This window comes from Empidonax traillii, unplaced genomic scaffold (genome assembly GCF_003031625.1).
Source record: "Empidonax traillii isolate 1590-97213 ecotype Southwest subspecies unplaced genomic scaffold, ASM303162v1 scaffold96:size1206935, whole genome shotgun sequence".
NCBI lineage: Eukaryota > Metazoa > Chordata > Aves > Passeriformes > Tyrannidae > Empidonax > Empidonax traillii.
The window spans coordinates 191,137-203,687 of NW_020955289.1; the positions used below are offsets into that span (position 1 = coordinate 191,137).

The following is a 12,551-nucleotide window of genomic DNA, read 5'->3' on the forward strand; positions in this document are numbered from 1 at the left end:
AGAAAAATAAAACAGAATCAAAGTAAAACCGAAAAAATAAAACCAAACTAAAATGAAAATTAACAAAAGAAAACAAAAGTAAACAAAGTCCTCAAAACTAAAACCCCAAGATAAGACTATAACATAAAATGGAAAAATAGAAAAGCCAAAGTACAACAACAATAATAATAATAAAGAAGTAAACCAAAGTAAACCAAAGTTGAAAACCCCCACCAAATACAATGTAAAACTCTGATGTAAAACAACATATACAAATAAAAAAAGAAACACTACAAAGTAAAACAAAATAAAAGAAAAAAAACCACCCAATGTAACACAAAGGAAATAAAAACCCCACAACAAAACAAAAATAAAAACCCAACATAAAATTCAACATTTAACCCCAACATAAAACCCAGTGTAAAACATATAAACTCCCAATAAGTAAAACCCTAACAGAAAGTAAAAGTAAAAACAAGTCAGCCAAAGTAATATCAAACAACAAATAAACCCCAAAGTAAATAAAAGTGATCAGAAGTAATTCAAAATAAATAAAAATCCCACCAAATAAAATAAAAAATCTTCATGTAAAATGAATAAAAATAAAATTAAGCTAAAAGCAACACAAAAAAATAAAAATATCCAAACAGTAAATCAAAATAAACCAGACAAAACAAATCAACAACTCCCACATAAAAAAATATGTCCCAACATAAGACCACAATGAAAAAACCTGCTATTAAGCAAAAAAGTAAAAATCCTAAAGCAAACAAAAAAAAATAAACCAAAAGAAAAAAGAACAAAGAAAAAACCCCAAAAGACCCCAATGTAGAAGAAGAAATAAATGAAACAGAAATAAAATAACCTCAAAACCCCATAAAGTAAAACAAAGTAAAAGAAAATCTAACCTCAAACACAAAACTAAATCAAAGTAAAAAAAAAAAGAAAAAGCAGAGCAAATTAAACCAGAGGGGAAAAAAAAAAAAAAAAGGTAAAAAAGGAAAACAATATTTTAAAAATTAAGTTTAATTGATGTAAATGAAAACATAAAAATAAAGTCAAATAACAGAATCACAGAATGGGTGACACTGAAAGGGATCACAGTGGGTCGTCTGGTCCAACCTCCCAGCTCAGTCATTCTAGAACAAATGGCACAGGGTTTTGTCCAGACAGTTCTTGCATATCTCCATTGAGCGAGGATCCACCACCACTCTGGGCAACCTGTTCCAGTGCTTGGTCACCCACACAGTAAAGAAGTTCTTCCTCATGTTCAGATGGAACTTCTTGTGCATCAGTTTCTGCCCATTGCCTTTTGTCCTAGTGGTCGGGAGCACCGAGCAGAGCCTGGCTCCATCCTCTTGACACTCTCCCTTCAGATACTTATGTACATTGATGAGGTGCCCTCTCAGTCTTCTCCAGGATAAACAGGCCCAGCTGCCCCAGCCTTTCCTTGTAAAAGAGATGCTTCAGTCCCCTAAACATTACAGCCCTCCACTGGACCCATTCCAGGAGCTCCATGTCTCTCTGGTACTGAGGAGCCCAGAACTGGACACAGCACTCCAGGTGTGGCCTCACCAGGGCTGAGTAGAGCGGCAGGATCACCTCCCTCAATCTGCTGGCAATGCTCTCCCTAATGCACCCCAGGATACCACTGGCCTTCTTGGCCACAGGGACACACTGTTGGCTCACAGACAGCTTGTTGACCCCGGGTCCTTCTCCACTACACTGCTTTCCACCAGGTTGACCCCCAGCTTATCCTGGTGCAGGGTGTTATTCTTCCCCAGGTGGAAGACCCTGCACGTGCCCTTTTCAAATTTCAAAAAGTTCCTCTCTGGCCATCTCTCTGACCTGTTGATGTCCCACTGAAGGGCTGCACAGCCCTCTGGAGTATCGACCACTCCTTCCAGTTTTGTATCATCAGTGAACTTGCTGAGCAGGCATTTACACCTTCATCCAAGTAATTGATGAACAAGTTAAACAATACTGGGCCCAGCATAGAACCCTGGGGGACACCACTAGTGACAGGCCTCCAACTAGACACTGTGCCACTGATTACAACCCTCTGGTTCAGCCAGTTCTCAATCCACTTCACTGTCTACTCGTCCAGTTCACACTTCCCAAGTTTTCTTATTAAGATCTTGTGAGAGACAGTGTTGAAAACCGTGTTAAATTTGAGGTAGACAATACCCACTGCTTTCCTCTCATCCATCCAGGTAGTTTCATTATAGAAGGCAACCAAGTTGGTCAAGCACAATTTACCTGTAATGAATCCATGCTGACTACTGATTGCCTTCTTGTCATCAGTGTGGGTAGATGGCCTACACAATGAGGCACTCAATCACCTTTCCAGGGATTGAGGTGAGGCCGACTGGTCAGTAGTTCTCTGGGTCATCCTTCTTGCCCTTTGTGAAACTGGGGTGACATTTGCTCTCTTCCATTCCTCAGGCACCTCTCCTGATCTCTATGACCTTTTAAAGAGGATTATGAGTGGCCCAGCTATGATGTCTGCCAAGTCTCTCAGCATCCCATCAGGGTCCATGGACTTGTGGATGTCGAGTTTGTTTTGGTGTTCTCTGACCCAATCCTCCTTGACCCAAGCCTTCCCCTCAACATTCATAAACCCTGGTCTCCTGAGTCAGAGATCCCTGATGGCTGCTCTTATCAGTAAGGACTGATAAGTTCCACTTTCCATGTGGAAAGGTATGTCACTAAGAATAAGATTTACAGCAACCAACACAGTGACGGAGAAAAGAGCTAAGACAGGCTGTAAGAATCTTGACAGTTGAAGTCCTAAAAGTATATTCAATCTGCATTTGAGATAGATACAAAACAGCAACCTCTAAAAGTAATCTAATTTAAGAGTCAATTCCAATTTTTTCTCTCTCTTTCTCAGAAATTCATCTAGTTTCTCTTATAGGAGATAGTGTCAGGATACTTCTCAATTTTCAATGCATTTACCTTCACAGTATCCTTGAGCTATAAAAGAAGTATAATTACTCACACTGTACAGAAAAATTGAAGGAACTGCCACAGTTATTCAAGAAGACTATGACTATATAATAAAGTGGTTGGCTCTATGATCATTGACAAGAATCTGAACCAAATGATTGCATTTTTTTTCTGCCTCCTTTTCCACATTCCATGCCTCAGTCAATTTGTCTATTCCTTTTGGGAAAAGAAAGAAAGGCAATCAGGAGTTCAATCAGAGAGATCAATGGTATCACATGGAAAAAAAGAACACAAGAAAACAAGTTACTTGAAAGGACTTCAAGTGAAAGGAAATTTTGATTTCCTTGTTTTAAAGGAAAAGACACATACAGCACCAGGTGAGGAAGGCTACAAAACAAGACCGCGTGCTTATGGCTGTAGATTTATTTATAGAGAAACTACTTGTAGTCTGTCCTGGCTTGCTACATGACTGAGAAAGGAAATGACAACAAAGAGCATCATTAGCTCAGTGGTGAGCCAGATATATCAGCTACCATGGGGCACTGCACTTGTCAAACAATATTCTTCTTGCCCTTCTTAATCCCAGGCTTCTAAGAACTAGAATAACTTCAGTCACAGCTACTGCTTTAAATCTTTGCCTTTTTACATGAAGTTTGCTTAAAGACTATATTTAATGACAGCTTGCCAGTCATAGTTTCACATTCCCTGAAGTTCCTGATGTATTTTCTGTCGGGCTCACATTTTACTGAGACCATAGATTTTTGTTTCTGCAAAAAAACCCAACATTTTGTAGCCAGTCATTTTGTACTCTACAGTACCCAGAAATGTGGGTGACTTTACAGGCTGAAGAGGAATATTAGAACATCATCATAATAATAGGACATTTTTTTGAAAAAGAAAAAAAGTATTTTAAAAGAATAGTGAAAGGTTGTTCTGGCACTATTGCCTTTGAACTGTGGCATTCAGATAGTCATCCTTTTTTTCTTTAGAAAGACAGATTGTAAACCAATTTTGAATTTTTGTGAAAACTAAAATATGAATGAGAATTTTAACAAAGCCTATATTAAGATCTGTATTACATGTTTAATAAAATTGCTTCATAGGATTGTGTTATTGTAAAAATACAATTTTTTAAACTGTGTATACAAGTAAAAGAATTTATTTGCTAGTATTTCTTATTATTTTATTTTTTAAAAAAAATATTCTTTTTCTATGGGTGAAATAGGAATACTGACAGGAATTTTCAACACAAGGGCTCTTTATTATTTATTTTACATTAGGAAATCTCTCTCTCTTTTGAAATAGTTCCTGAAGCTGGATTTCACCCTAGTGTTCCTCAAAACAACCATTCCCAACCTAACAGCTAATACTTAAGTGTGCCATAGTAGAAAATTATTTTATATTAAATACTATACAACTGTAACAGCAATGGCCAAGTAGATGATGACAGAAGCAACAACCATCTCTGATGTGATTGGTTACTTTTGGCCTATGAAATACAGCTCCCAATTTTTACTTGGGATTTTTGTTTAGAATGAGCTTTCCTTGACAAAAGATGGTGCAGCAGGAGAAATACAAAAGATCACATAGAACCTCATTTCAGCAAAACACTGTGCTGTAATCACAATCTTCACACTTCTGATCTCTGCTTTTACTCTTGTAGTTTCACTGCAACTGCTTTTCTCACACAAACACAAGTGTCTGTCCTGACAGACACAAATCAAAAGCACACTAAGTTTATCTGCTCCAAAACAGGTGTGTTACTCTAACTATCTACAGCTGTTGTAGATGACAGGAGATTTAAAAAAAAAAAAAAAAAAAAAAGCCTGTTTGAATTCTTCTGCAGCTGCAGAGGATGTGGGACCAGATTCTGACACAGGAAAAAGAAAAAAAAAAAGTCAAAATTCATTTTACACCAATTCAGGGGAAATATTTCTGGTGATTAAGAGAGACTGTTACCTTTATACCTTTACTTTCTGGTCTCTCTTAGCTACATAAAAGGCATTCTGAATCTTCTGTTGGAGTAAGTTCAATATAATTATTAAGTCTCACATTTTAGCTCCCTGATAGTGGCATTATTCAGCAACAGTCATTTTTTACACTACATTAACTCATCCAGACCCAAATCTTTACCTATTCTACGTGTGTGGTCTTCCAGAGGGGTCTTCTCAGAGGGCGACTGGGAAAAGCTATACTGTTCAAAGCCTGTTATGTGTGGAAAGCCACGCCTTGCAATGTGCAGTTGCTTCTCCACTTCTTGGTAGCACGGTAACTCAGCGAGCTACCTGGTTTTGCTGAATAGCCACACTGACAGTAAGGAGGTACAGCACAGCAAAACACAATGCAAATGACACCTAGACTAGGAATATGGATCATTACTGGTAGAATTTACTGGTACTGAAGACGGCTACAGTTTTATACCACCTTGTGGTAAACAGAAGTTATTACAATATTCAAGAGAACATATTCTTTAAATTCTTCAGAGCGTCCATTTTTAGAGGCTGTTCAGCCTCAGGACAGGTCCTTGGCATTTCAGATAATTGAAGAAAAATCTCAAATATAAAAATACATTCAGATACTTCCACAGCTTTCGTCTTCACTCTATCCTCTGCAACAAGTGACATACACAAACAATAAAAGCACTTGCAAGATCTAGTAAGCTTTCCCATGCAAAAAACCACAGTTCTTCCTCCTCAGAGAGAGTCTGAACATCTAATATACAGAGAATAGTAAAAAATCAGTTCTGAAATATACCTTTATTTTATTATCACCAGCGTAATCCCATGAGTTTCCCTTGCTAGATTTATGTCTTATTCCCTTTCAAGAATCAAAATAAAAATGCAAAAGTGTCTTTTCCACTGGTTTCATTTATTTATTTATTTATTATAAACTCTATAGAATACTTCTAAGTAAGAAACATTCTAAGTTGGCACATAGGATCGCAAAATAATCAAATGTTTAAAAGAACATTTAAAATTAGGGAATTACTCTTACCTGAAAGGGAAGAGAAACAGAACACTCAGCTGGAGTTTTGCTGTTTCCGAGTTCAGACCAGTGGTTGGAACTGAGGCTACAGGGAATTCTGAAGGCTGAACAGGAAGATTAACAGTCCGTTGTAATATTGTGTTAACATTTGTTCCAGAAAATGGTAATTTTGTTTCATGTTCATAAAGATTGAGGTAAGTTTAATTATAAGATGGCAAAGGTGTAAAGGAAATAAGTAGTATACCATATAGAAAGAAAAAAAAATTGATTTAGCTGGATAAGAGAATCCTTAGTATTTGCTTATTCTTTTACCAGATTTCGTAACTTGTGGAATGGACTAAGAAATATGGGGAGTTAGACCCTATTTTGCAGATGTGTAAAGCACTATAAAGGGTACAAAAACAACGGGACAAATTTCTTCAAAAAACTCTAATTTAGTAGTAGTGAGCTGAGTTGTTAGATGGTGATGAAAACATTTTATGGTTTTCTTTGAAGAAAAATTGTTTACACAGGGATAAGGACTAGTCTTTTCAATGCAACTATTTTATTTTCTTTATATGTTTGATTTTTTCAGTGTTAATACAGACATGAGATTGAAAACATGCTGGGTGCATTCTGACTGTGTAGGGGAAAAAACCCACAGAATCTTCTGAAAAATATACAAAATAAACACAAATTACTGTGTGTGATGTGTCATTTCAGTCGTAGCTACTAACATGGAAAAGCATTAATCTTATTTTTAAAAATTCACAGTAGATTTCTGTACAATCTTGTGATCACACATAAAAATCTGTTGCATAAGTTCATTGAAAAATATCTAACACTTCTCTATGTTCTTGTGGCTTTCTTTTAATTATCTGGATAGCATAGTTCCTAGGAATCCTTGTGATATAATTCAGACTTCGGCCAGTAGCTTTACTTTTAGTAACTTTTGTAGTGTTATTCTACTATAAATGTGAGCACTACATACTGCATTTGACAAAGTCTAGTACTACTTTATGTTGCCTTTTCCCCCAGAATGACTTCAAACACTAAAGAGGCTGTGGAATATTAATCTTTTTGCCTATGTGATAAGAACTCAAGTTCATAGGAGCTGGAAAACATCTAAAATATAACAGTCACAGGTGTCGGTACAGTCAGTGTAATATAGGTAGCTATTAAATTTGAAAAGAAGCTTGCTTGATAAGCAAACTAATATAATTTTACAGGCTGAGTTTACACAGGAACATTTGCAGTTGAGATCCATGCTGCCTGTTTTCTGCTGTCCTAATTATTTTATCTTTTTCACAGTATGGTTCCCTCTAGTGATTCTTGTAAGGAAAGAGGCTACCTGATCCCTTAATCCAGCTTGCATTTTACAAAAGAAGATCCAAATTAGTTTTGCTTACACCAGATGCTTTATGTGCAATTGGGTATCAGACAGTGGTGACTGAAATATGAAACAGGTAAATTCAATGATCTCCTTTGAAAGAATCTCTTACCTGGGGGAGCTAGAGTGAAATGAGTTGTTTGCATAGTTGCTGCCACTGTGCAATCCTGTCTCCACCCCTTATGCAAACCAATGAATGTGTAAGCTGATTGCCAGATATCCCCAGTGTGAGACTCTGTAACAAGAAATGCAATGAGTATTTGATGGAAGAGAAACAAAATCAGATTTAGCAGACTGGTTACAGCAGACAAATATGTTAGCGAATGAACATGTTATGCCTAAAAACTTGAATGTGCTAAGGTGAGAAGTTTGTACAGGTAGCAGATTATAGAAACAGTTGAAAGTTGAACAGTTGAACAGTTAGAACAGTTAGAAAAATATACCAATAATTAGCTATGCCAATGACTTGCTGTGTGGCCTTATGCAAGTTATGCAACTTCATAATTTCTTTCATTTTAAAATGCTATAATATTTTGCCTAAAGAATCATACAAAATATTTGAATGTCTCATTATTTATAAAATTTCATGTACTTCTATATTTAAAGAACACACACATGAACATGTCCTATGAATCAGAAAAAAACTGGTGATTAGTCAAACTACAGTAACCAGATTCCTGCTTAAAGAAAATAAAACTGTTGAATATACTGGTACTTTTATATATAACCAGGTGCAATTGGAAAGTTAGCAAAACCCAGGTAGAAGTTTTCATGCAGTCACACTGTTTTGAAGGACGAGAGCATTGAAGACCTTTCATGCTAGTCACCGTCAGTACCACAGAACAGTCACTGGTGCATTCAAGTTACTATTATGTAATTAGAGCCTACAGGAAAAAGGTGTGGCAAGAAGACAACCGTTATCCTTATTAATTTTTTGGTAAACATTTCCTAGGCTTCCACAAATAGTCAGGACGTAAATACTCTAGAGACAGGACTATCTACCCCAGACAAGCAGTAGAACACACTCTAAATATCTTAGCCCACATCCCAAGTGATGTAGCCCATCCCAATGTCCTTTTCCAACTGTTATCACAATTTCAGAGGCCAGTGAACACTGAGCACACTTTGGCATTCAATACATGAATAATAAGACAGAGTGTGATCCATATTCTCAAGATCACTGCTAGAGTCATAACCAAGGCACCAATCTGAGCTTTCATGATTACTTTCCTTCCCATGCTGCACTGTTTGTGGACACTGGAGACACTATAAGCCCACAGAGGTTTTAAGGAAGTAAATGTTCTGTTCTTCTTTTAAACATCCTACAAAGCTCTTTTCTTGCTACAGTTATACTCTACAGGATCAATTTGCTGCAGGTCAAATCATTTCACTCTCTTTCTGTTTCATAGGATTCCACATGTTGGAGAGCCTTCTGCCTTCACAACCTGTGATTCTTCTACTCTGGGCAATACTGCTATGTTGCCCAATAGCTGTGGATCCAACCTTGCATCCAGAGGTGCATCTCATCACCAAAACCCTCCTGCAGACCTTCATCAGTTACAGCTGCCCTCCTCACCTCGTCACACTTTACATTATAGCATAGTCAGGCAGAAATAGTGAAAAAAATGCTTCAGCTTTGAGATGCCACAGGTCTGTTCTGTTATGAAACAAAAGCATGGGTTTTAACCATGAGTTACCATGAGGTAAAAGAGAAAGCACGGGGGAAGAGATGATTCCTATGAGGAAAAGAAAGACAGAAGAAAGAGCAAAAATCAAGAATAGGGCTTTTTTCCCTTATAGTCTTAAGTACAGAGGAATAGGAGAGAGTAGACCAAGAGGCATTTGTCCCTAATGCCAAAGGGCAGGTATGAAAAAAGTTTGTTTGGCAAAAGATAGTTTTACTGAACATGCTTACTAAATGAGCAGCCAGTTACCAGGAGTTACCTATAGAGAATCACAGGACTCTGTGGTTAGACTGGGACCAGACATTCACATTCCAGACTGAGCCCTGGAATCTGGCACATCTCTCACAGACCAGACGCTGAGATGTGCATGCTACTGTCACAGAGACAGCATTCAGAATTTGGATTGCATTCTGTTCACAGTGCCTTGTATTTTGCTAGAAAAATAATGAAGATTTTGATGTATTCACAAAGGGCAACATTCCCAGGATCCTGGAGTCTGTCAATCTGCTAATGCCAGGCAATAATCTGGCTATGTGCTGAAAGTGTGACAAGGATGACTGCAGCAATGTCTCTATGCACTTCAAGTGAAAGTGTGTGTTAAAAATATGATGAGGAGCAGATAACGTCCTCGAAGAGGCCACAGGGTCTCTTTATGGCTTTGATGTTCAAATTGGGGGTCAATAGCTCTGACAAGTAAGGATATAAAGCACAGAAAGACAGGTCTGTGTTTCCACTCAGCTCCACTCCTTCATCTCTTCCAAACTATAAGTGGGCTAGGAAGGCATCAAAATAAAATTACCACCTTGTTTCCAGGTTATGTCTCTAGCTTGCATACACCCATTAATTCCTGCCTCCTAGTACTTCCCTCATTGGTTCTCTTTTCCCCTCACCAATAGAAAACGTCTACCCTTCTAATCTTGTCACTTTCCTCATTAAGTCCTCCTGCTGTATACCATCAGTTCCTTTCTAAGCTATGTGGCCAACTGCCTTATACTAAGCTACTTCTAAAATCCTATGAAAAATCTCTTTTCTCCGGTCTTTCTTTGTTCAGATTGTTCACTAAGCCAGCCAACATACATCTTGGTCTGCATGTAACACAGATCTTTGAATGTCACTGACACTGCAGGGCATTCAGGATTTTTTGTTGCATCACAGCTTCAATAAGTGTGGCACCTTAACAAGACCTTGTAAGAGCTTATTCAGATATCTTAAGCACTTGCAGTGTAAATAAGGTAAACAGCTAAATAGTGGATAAACAGATAGTGCTATCAGCACATTGCAGAGGGTGAAGGCAGTTCAACAGAAAACAAGGAAATACATTCTAGACTTTGGAGTCCACATCCATAGTCTCCTCAGCAGAAAAATTCAATTCTCATTTATACAGACTTTAAAGATTCAAGCATTTTTTTAGTTCAGTAGTACAGTGATTATTTACAGAGGTCTCAAAAGAAAACATTCCAACAAGGTTCCTCCTCCAAGATCTTCTCTAGTGTAATTTATATTTTTTCTCCATATTCCACGCAGATAACTGTGCTAGAAAAATAGCTTCTTTCAAAGAGAAAAGCCTCAGAAACACTCTCAAATTTCACAGAAGTTTTAAGAGAGTTGTTTCTTCATGCATGCAATACTGTGGTAATTAATTATATGCAATCTTCTTTAAAAAATATCCAAAATGCTTAGCTCCTCCAATTATTCTCTCCACATTACCTATATATGAGAAACGTTGCAAGCCTGCTAGGGATATCTAAGCTGAATATTTTTCTCCTATTAACCACTGGAAAAAAACGTTACCTCAATGAACCTCTCCTACTTTATAATACAATGACTGAAATGCAACCCTAAGTAATCTTTATTCAAAAAGTGGTGTCTCCATTCTTTACTATCACAGACCACCACTTTTTCAGGTAGTCCTCTGGCAGCTGTGAACAAAGCTCTCCTGCTTTCCAGCCTTTTATCTATTTTCAATCACAATAGCCTGATTCATTTCCGTCTCTAGCTGGTGTTTTAACTGCACATGATAGATAATACAGATTTGCCAGAAAACTGCTGATTTTCCATCCCAATTTTTAAAATTCCTACTGCAGAGTTGAAAATAGTGACTTCGTTTGGGATTTTTCCTTAAAAATATTCTTGTCTTTGGTCATTGGGAAGGATTTTTCCTATCATTTCTCTAAATAGATGATACTAAAAAGAGATTTTGACTCTCATTTAAACTATTTGGAAGTAAGAACAGGTATGTGAAAAGACCACTTCTTATCAGGTCCTCCATGTTTCCAATAATAATTCAATGAATTGTAAAATGAAGCACGATTACATTTTTCTATTTCTGTTGAGCATTAGGGTAGGTGTTTCTTTAAGATAGTGATGCCATTGTAGACATCCCACAGGCAAGGACAAAGCGTAAGATCACTGAACTTGTATTTTCTTGTACTTGGCCTTACTTTTATCATTAAGGGAACCTTTGAAGAGTTAAGAGAAGAAGCTCTTGTACTCAAGTTGTCAAAGGCCTTGCCCCAGCTAACTCTGGAACAGAAATTCTAAAATTCAAGTAAAATCAACAACAAAAATTAAAATACTTCTCGCTTTGCAGAATGAAACTAATCAGATACATCAAAGGCTTCATAATCTTTCCTGGTTCCTTACTGCATAGTTGCCTATGAATATGGATATCCCTATGTGGGTAAATGCTACAAGGTATGGTCAAAATTTAAATAGGATTCCAGACCACTTTGTGGTCATTTTATGACAGGAGAAAGGAATCAGTGCTAGAAGAGATCACTGAGAAGTTACATGAAGCCTGTAACATTCTTGATGCAGGTTTTGGTACTGACCAAATATCTTTTCAGGTGACATGAGGTGTTTGGTTTTTGCTTTTCCTCGTGGGAATCAGTACTAAAGACCTCGTTCTGCTCAACTGAGAGAATTTTAATTCAAGGCAGTCTTTTCTAATTACTTTTCTTTCATCTTCAGCCTTAAGTATATCCTTACTCCTTACAGCTTGCTATGAATATACACAGTGAAATGCCCTTACCAGTGGGGTAAGGGCATTTTCTGCAAGTGGTTTCAAAATATGCAGCATAGAAACCAGCACTGGGGCTGCAAATGAGGTTATCCATGCTGTAGTAGTGGATGTCAACAGGCAGAGGGCCTCACAGATACCAGAATGGTCAGGGCTGAGGTCAGTTCCAGTGCCAATGCCACTTGGACTGTCTCCTCCAAAAGCATTCTGATTACTTTATCTGAATTCATTTCTATCACAATCAGTGCTATGAAGGCCAAGTGTTCAGAGTGTTCAGTAGCTATAGATTGATTTGAGGAACCCTACGCTTCCAATTTCTAACAAAAAGGAGTTGCATATAGAACTCTCAATTGAAATATGACTCCCTCCCAAGCAAATTTTTTCGTTATGCCTCTTCCTACTTGTTAATTTGTTGCTGGACAAGACAAAATTAACACCTGATATTCTATGATTATCAGGCAGTGATGGGTACAGTTCCTTGCTTTCTTGAAGAAGTTGCAGACTGTTTCTTGTTCCTTTTCTTTGTAAAAAAAAAAAAAAAAAAAAAAAAAAAAAAAAAAAAAAA

At 37.3% G+C, this 12,551-nt stretch overlaps 1 long non-coding RNA gene across 1 annotated transcript in view; it reads right to left on the bottom strand.

The window, feature by feature from the left end:
- Positions 1–4,752: 4,752 nt before the first annotated feature.
- LOC114056546 overlaps positions 4,753–12,551 on the bottom strand; it is a 16,782-nt gene continuing 8,983 nt past the window's right edge. Inside the window, exons 2-3 of the long non-coding RNA XR_003571029.1 lie at positions 7,395–7,517; positions 4,753–4,798 (exon numbers count right to left, since the gene is read on the bottom strand). This is a non-coding gene — a long non-coding RNA (uncharacterized LOC114056546). The remainder of the gene's footprint in view (positions 4,799–7,394; positions 7,518–12,551) is intronic.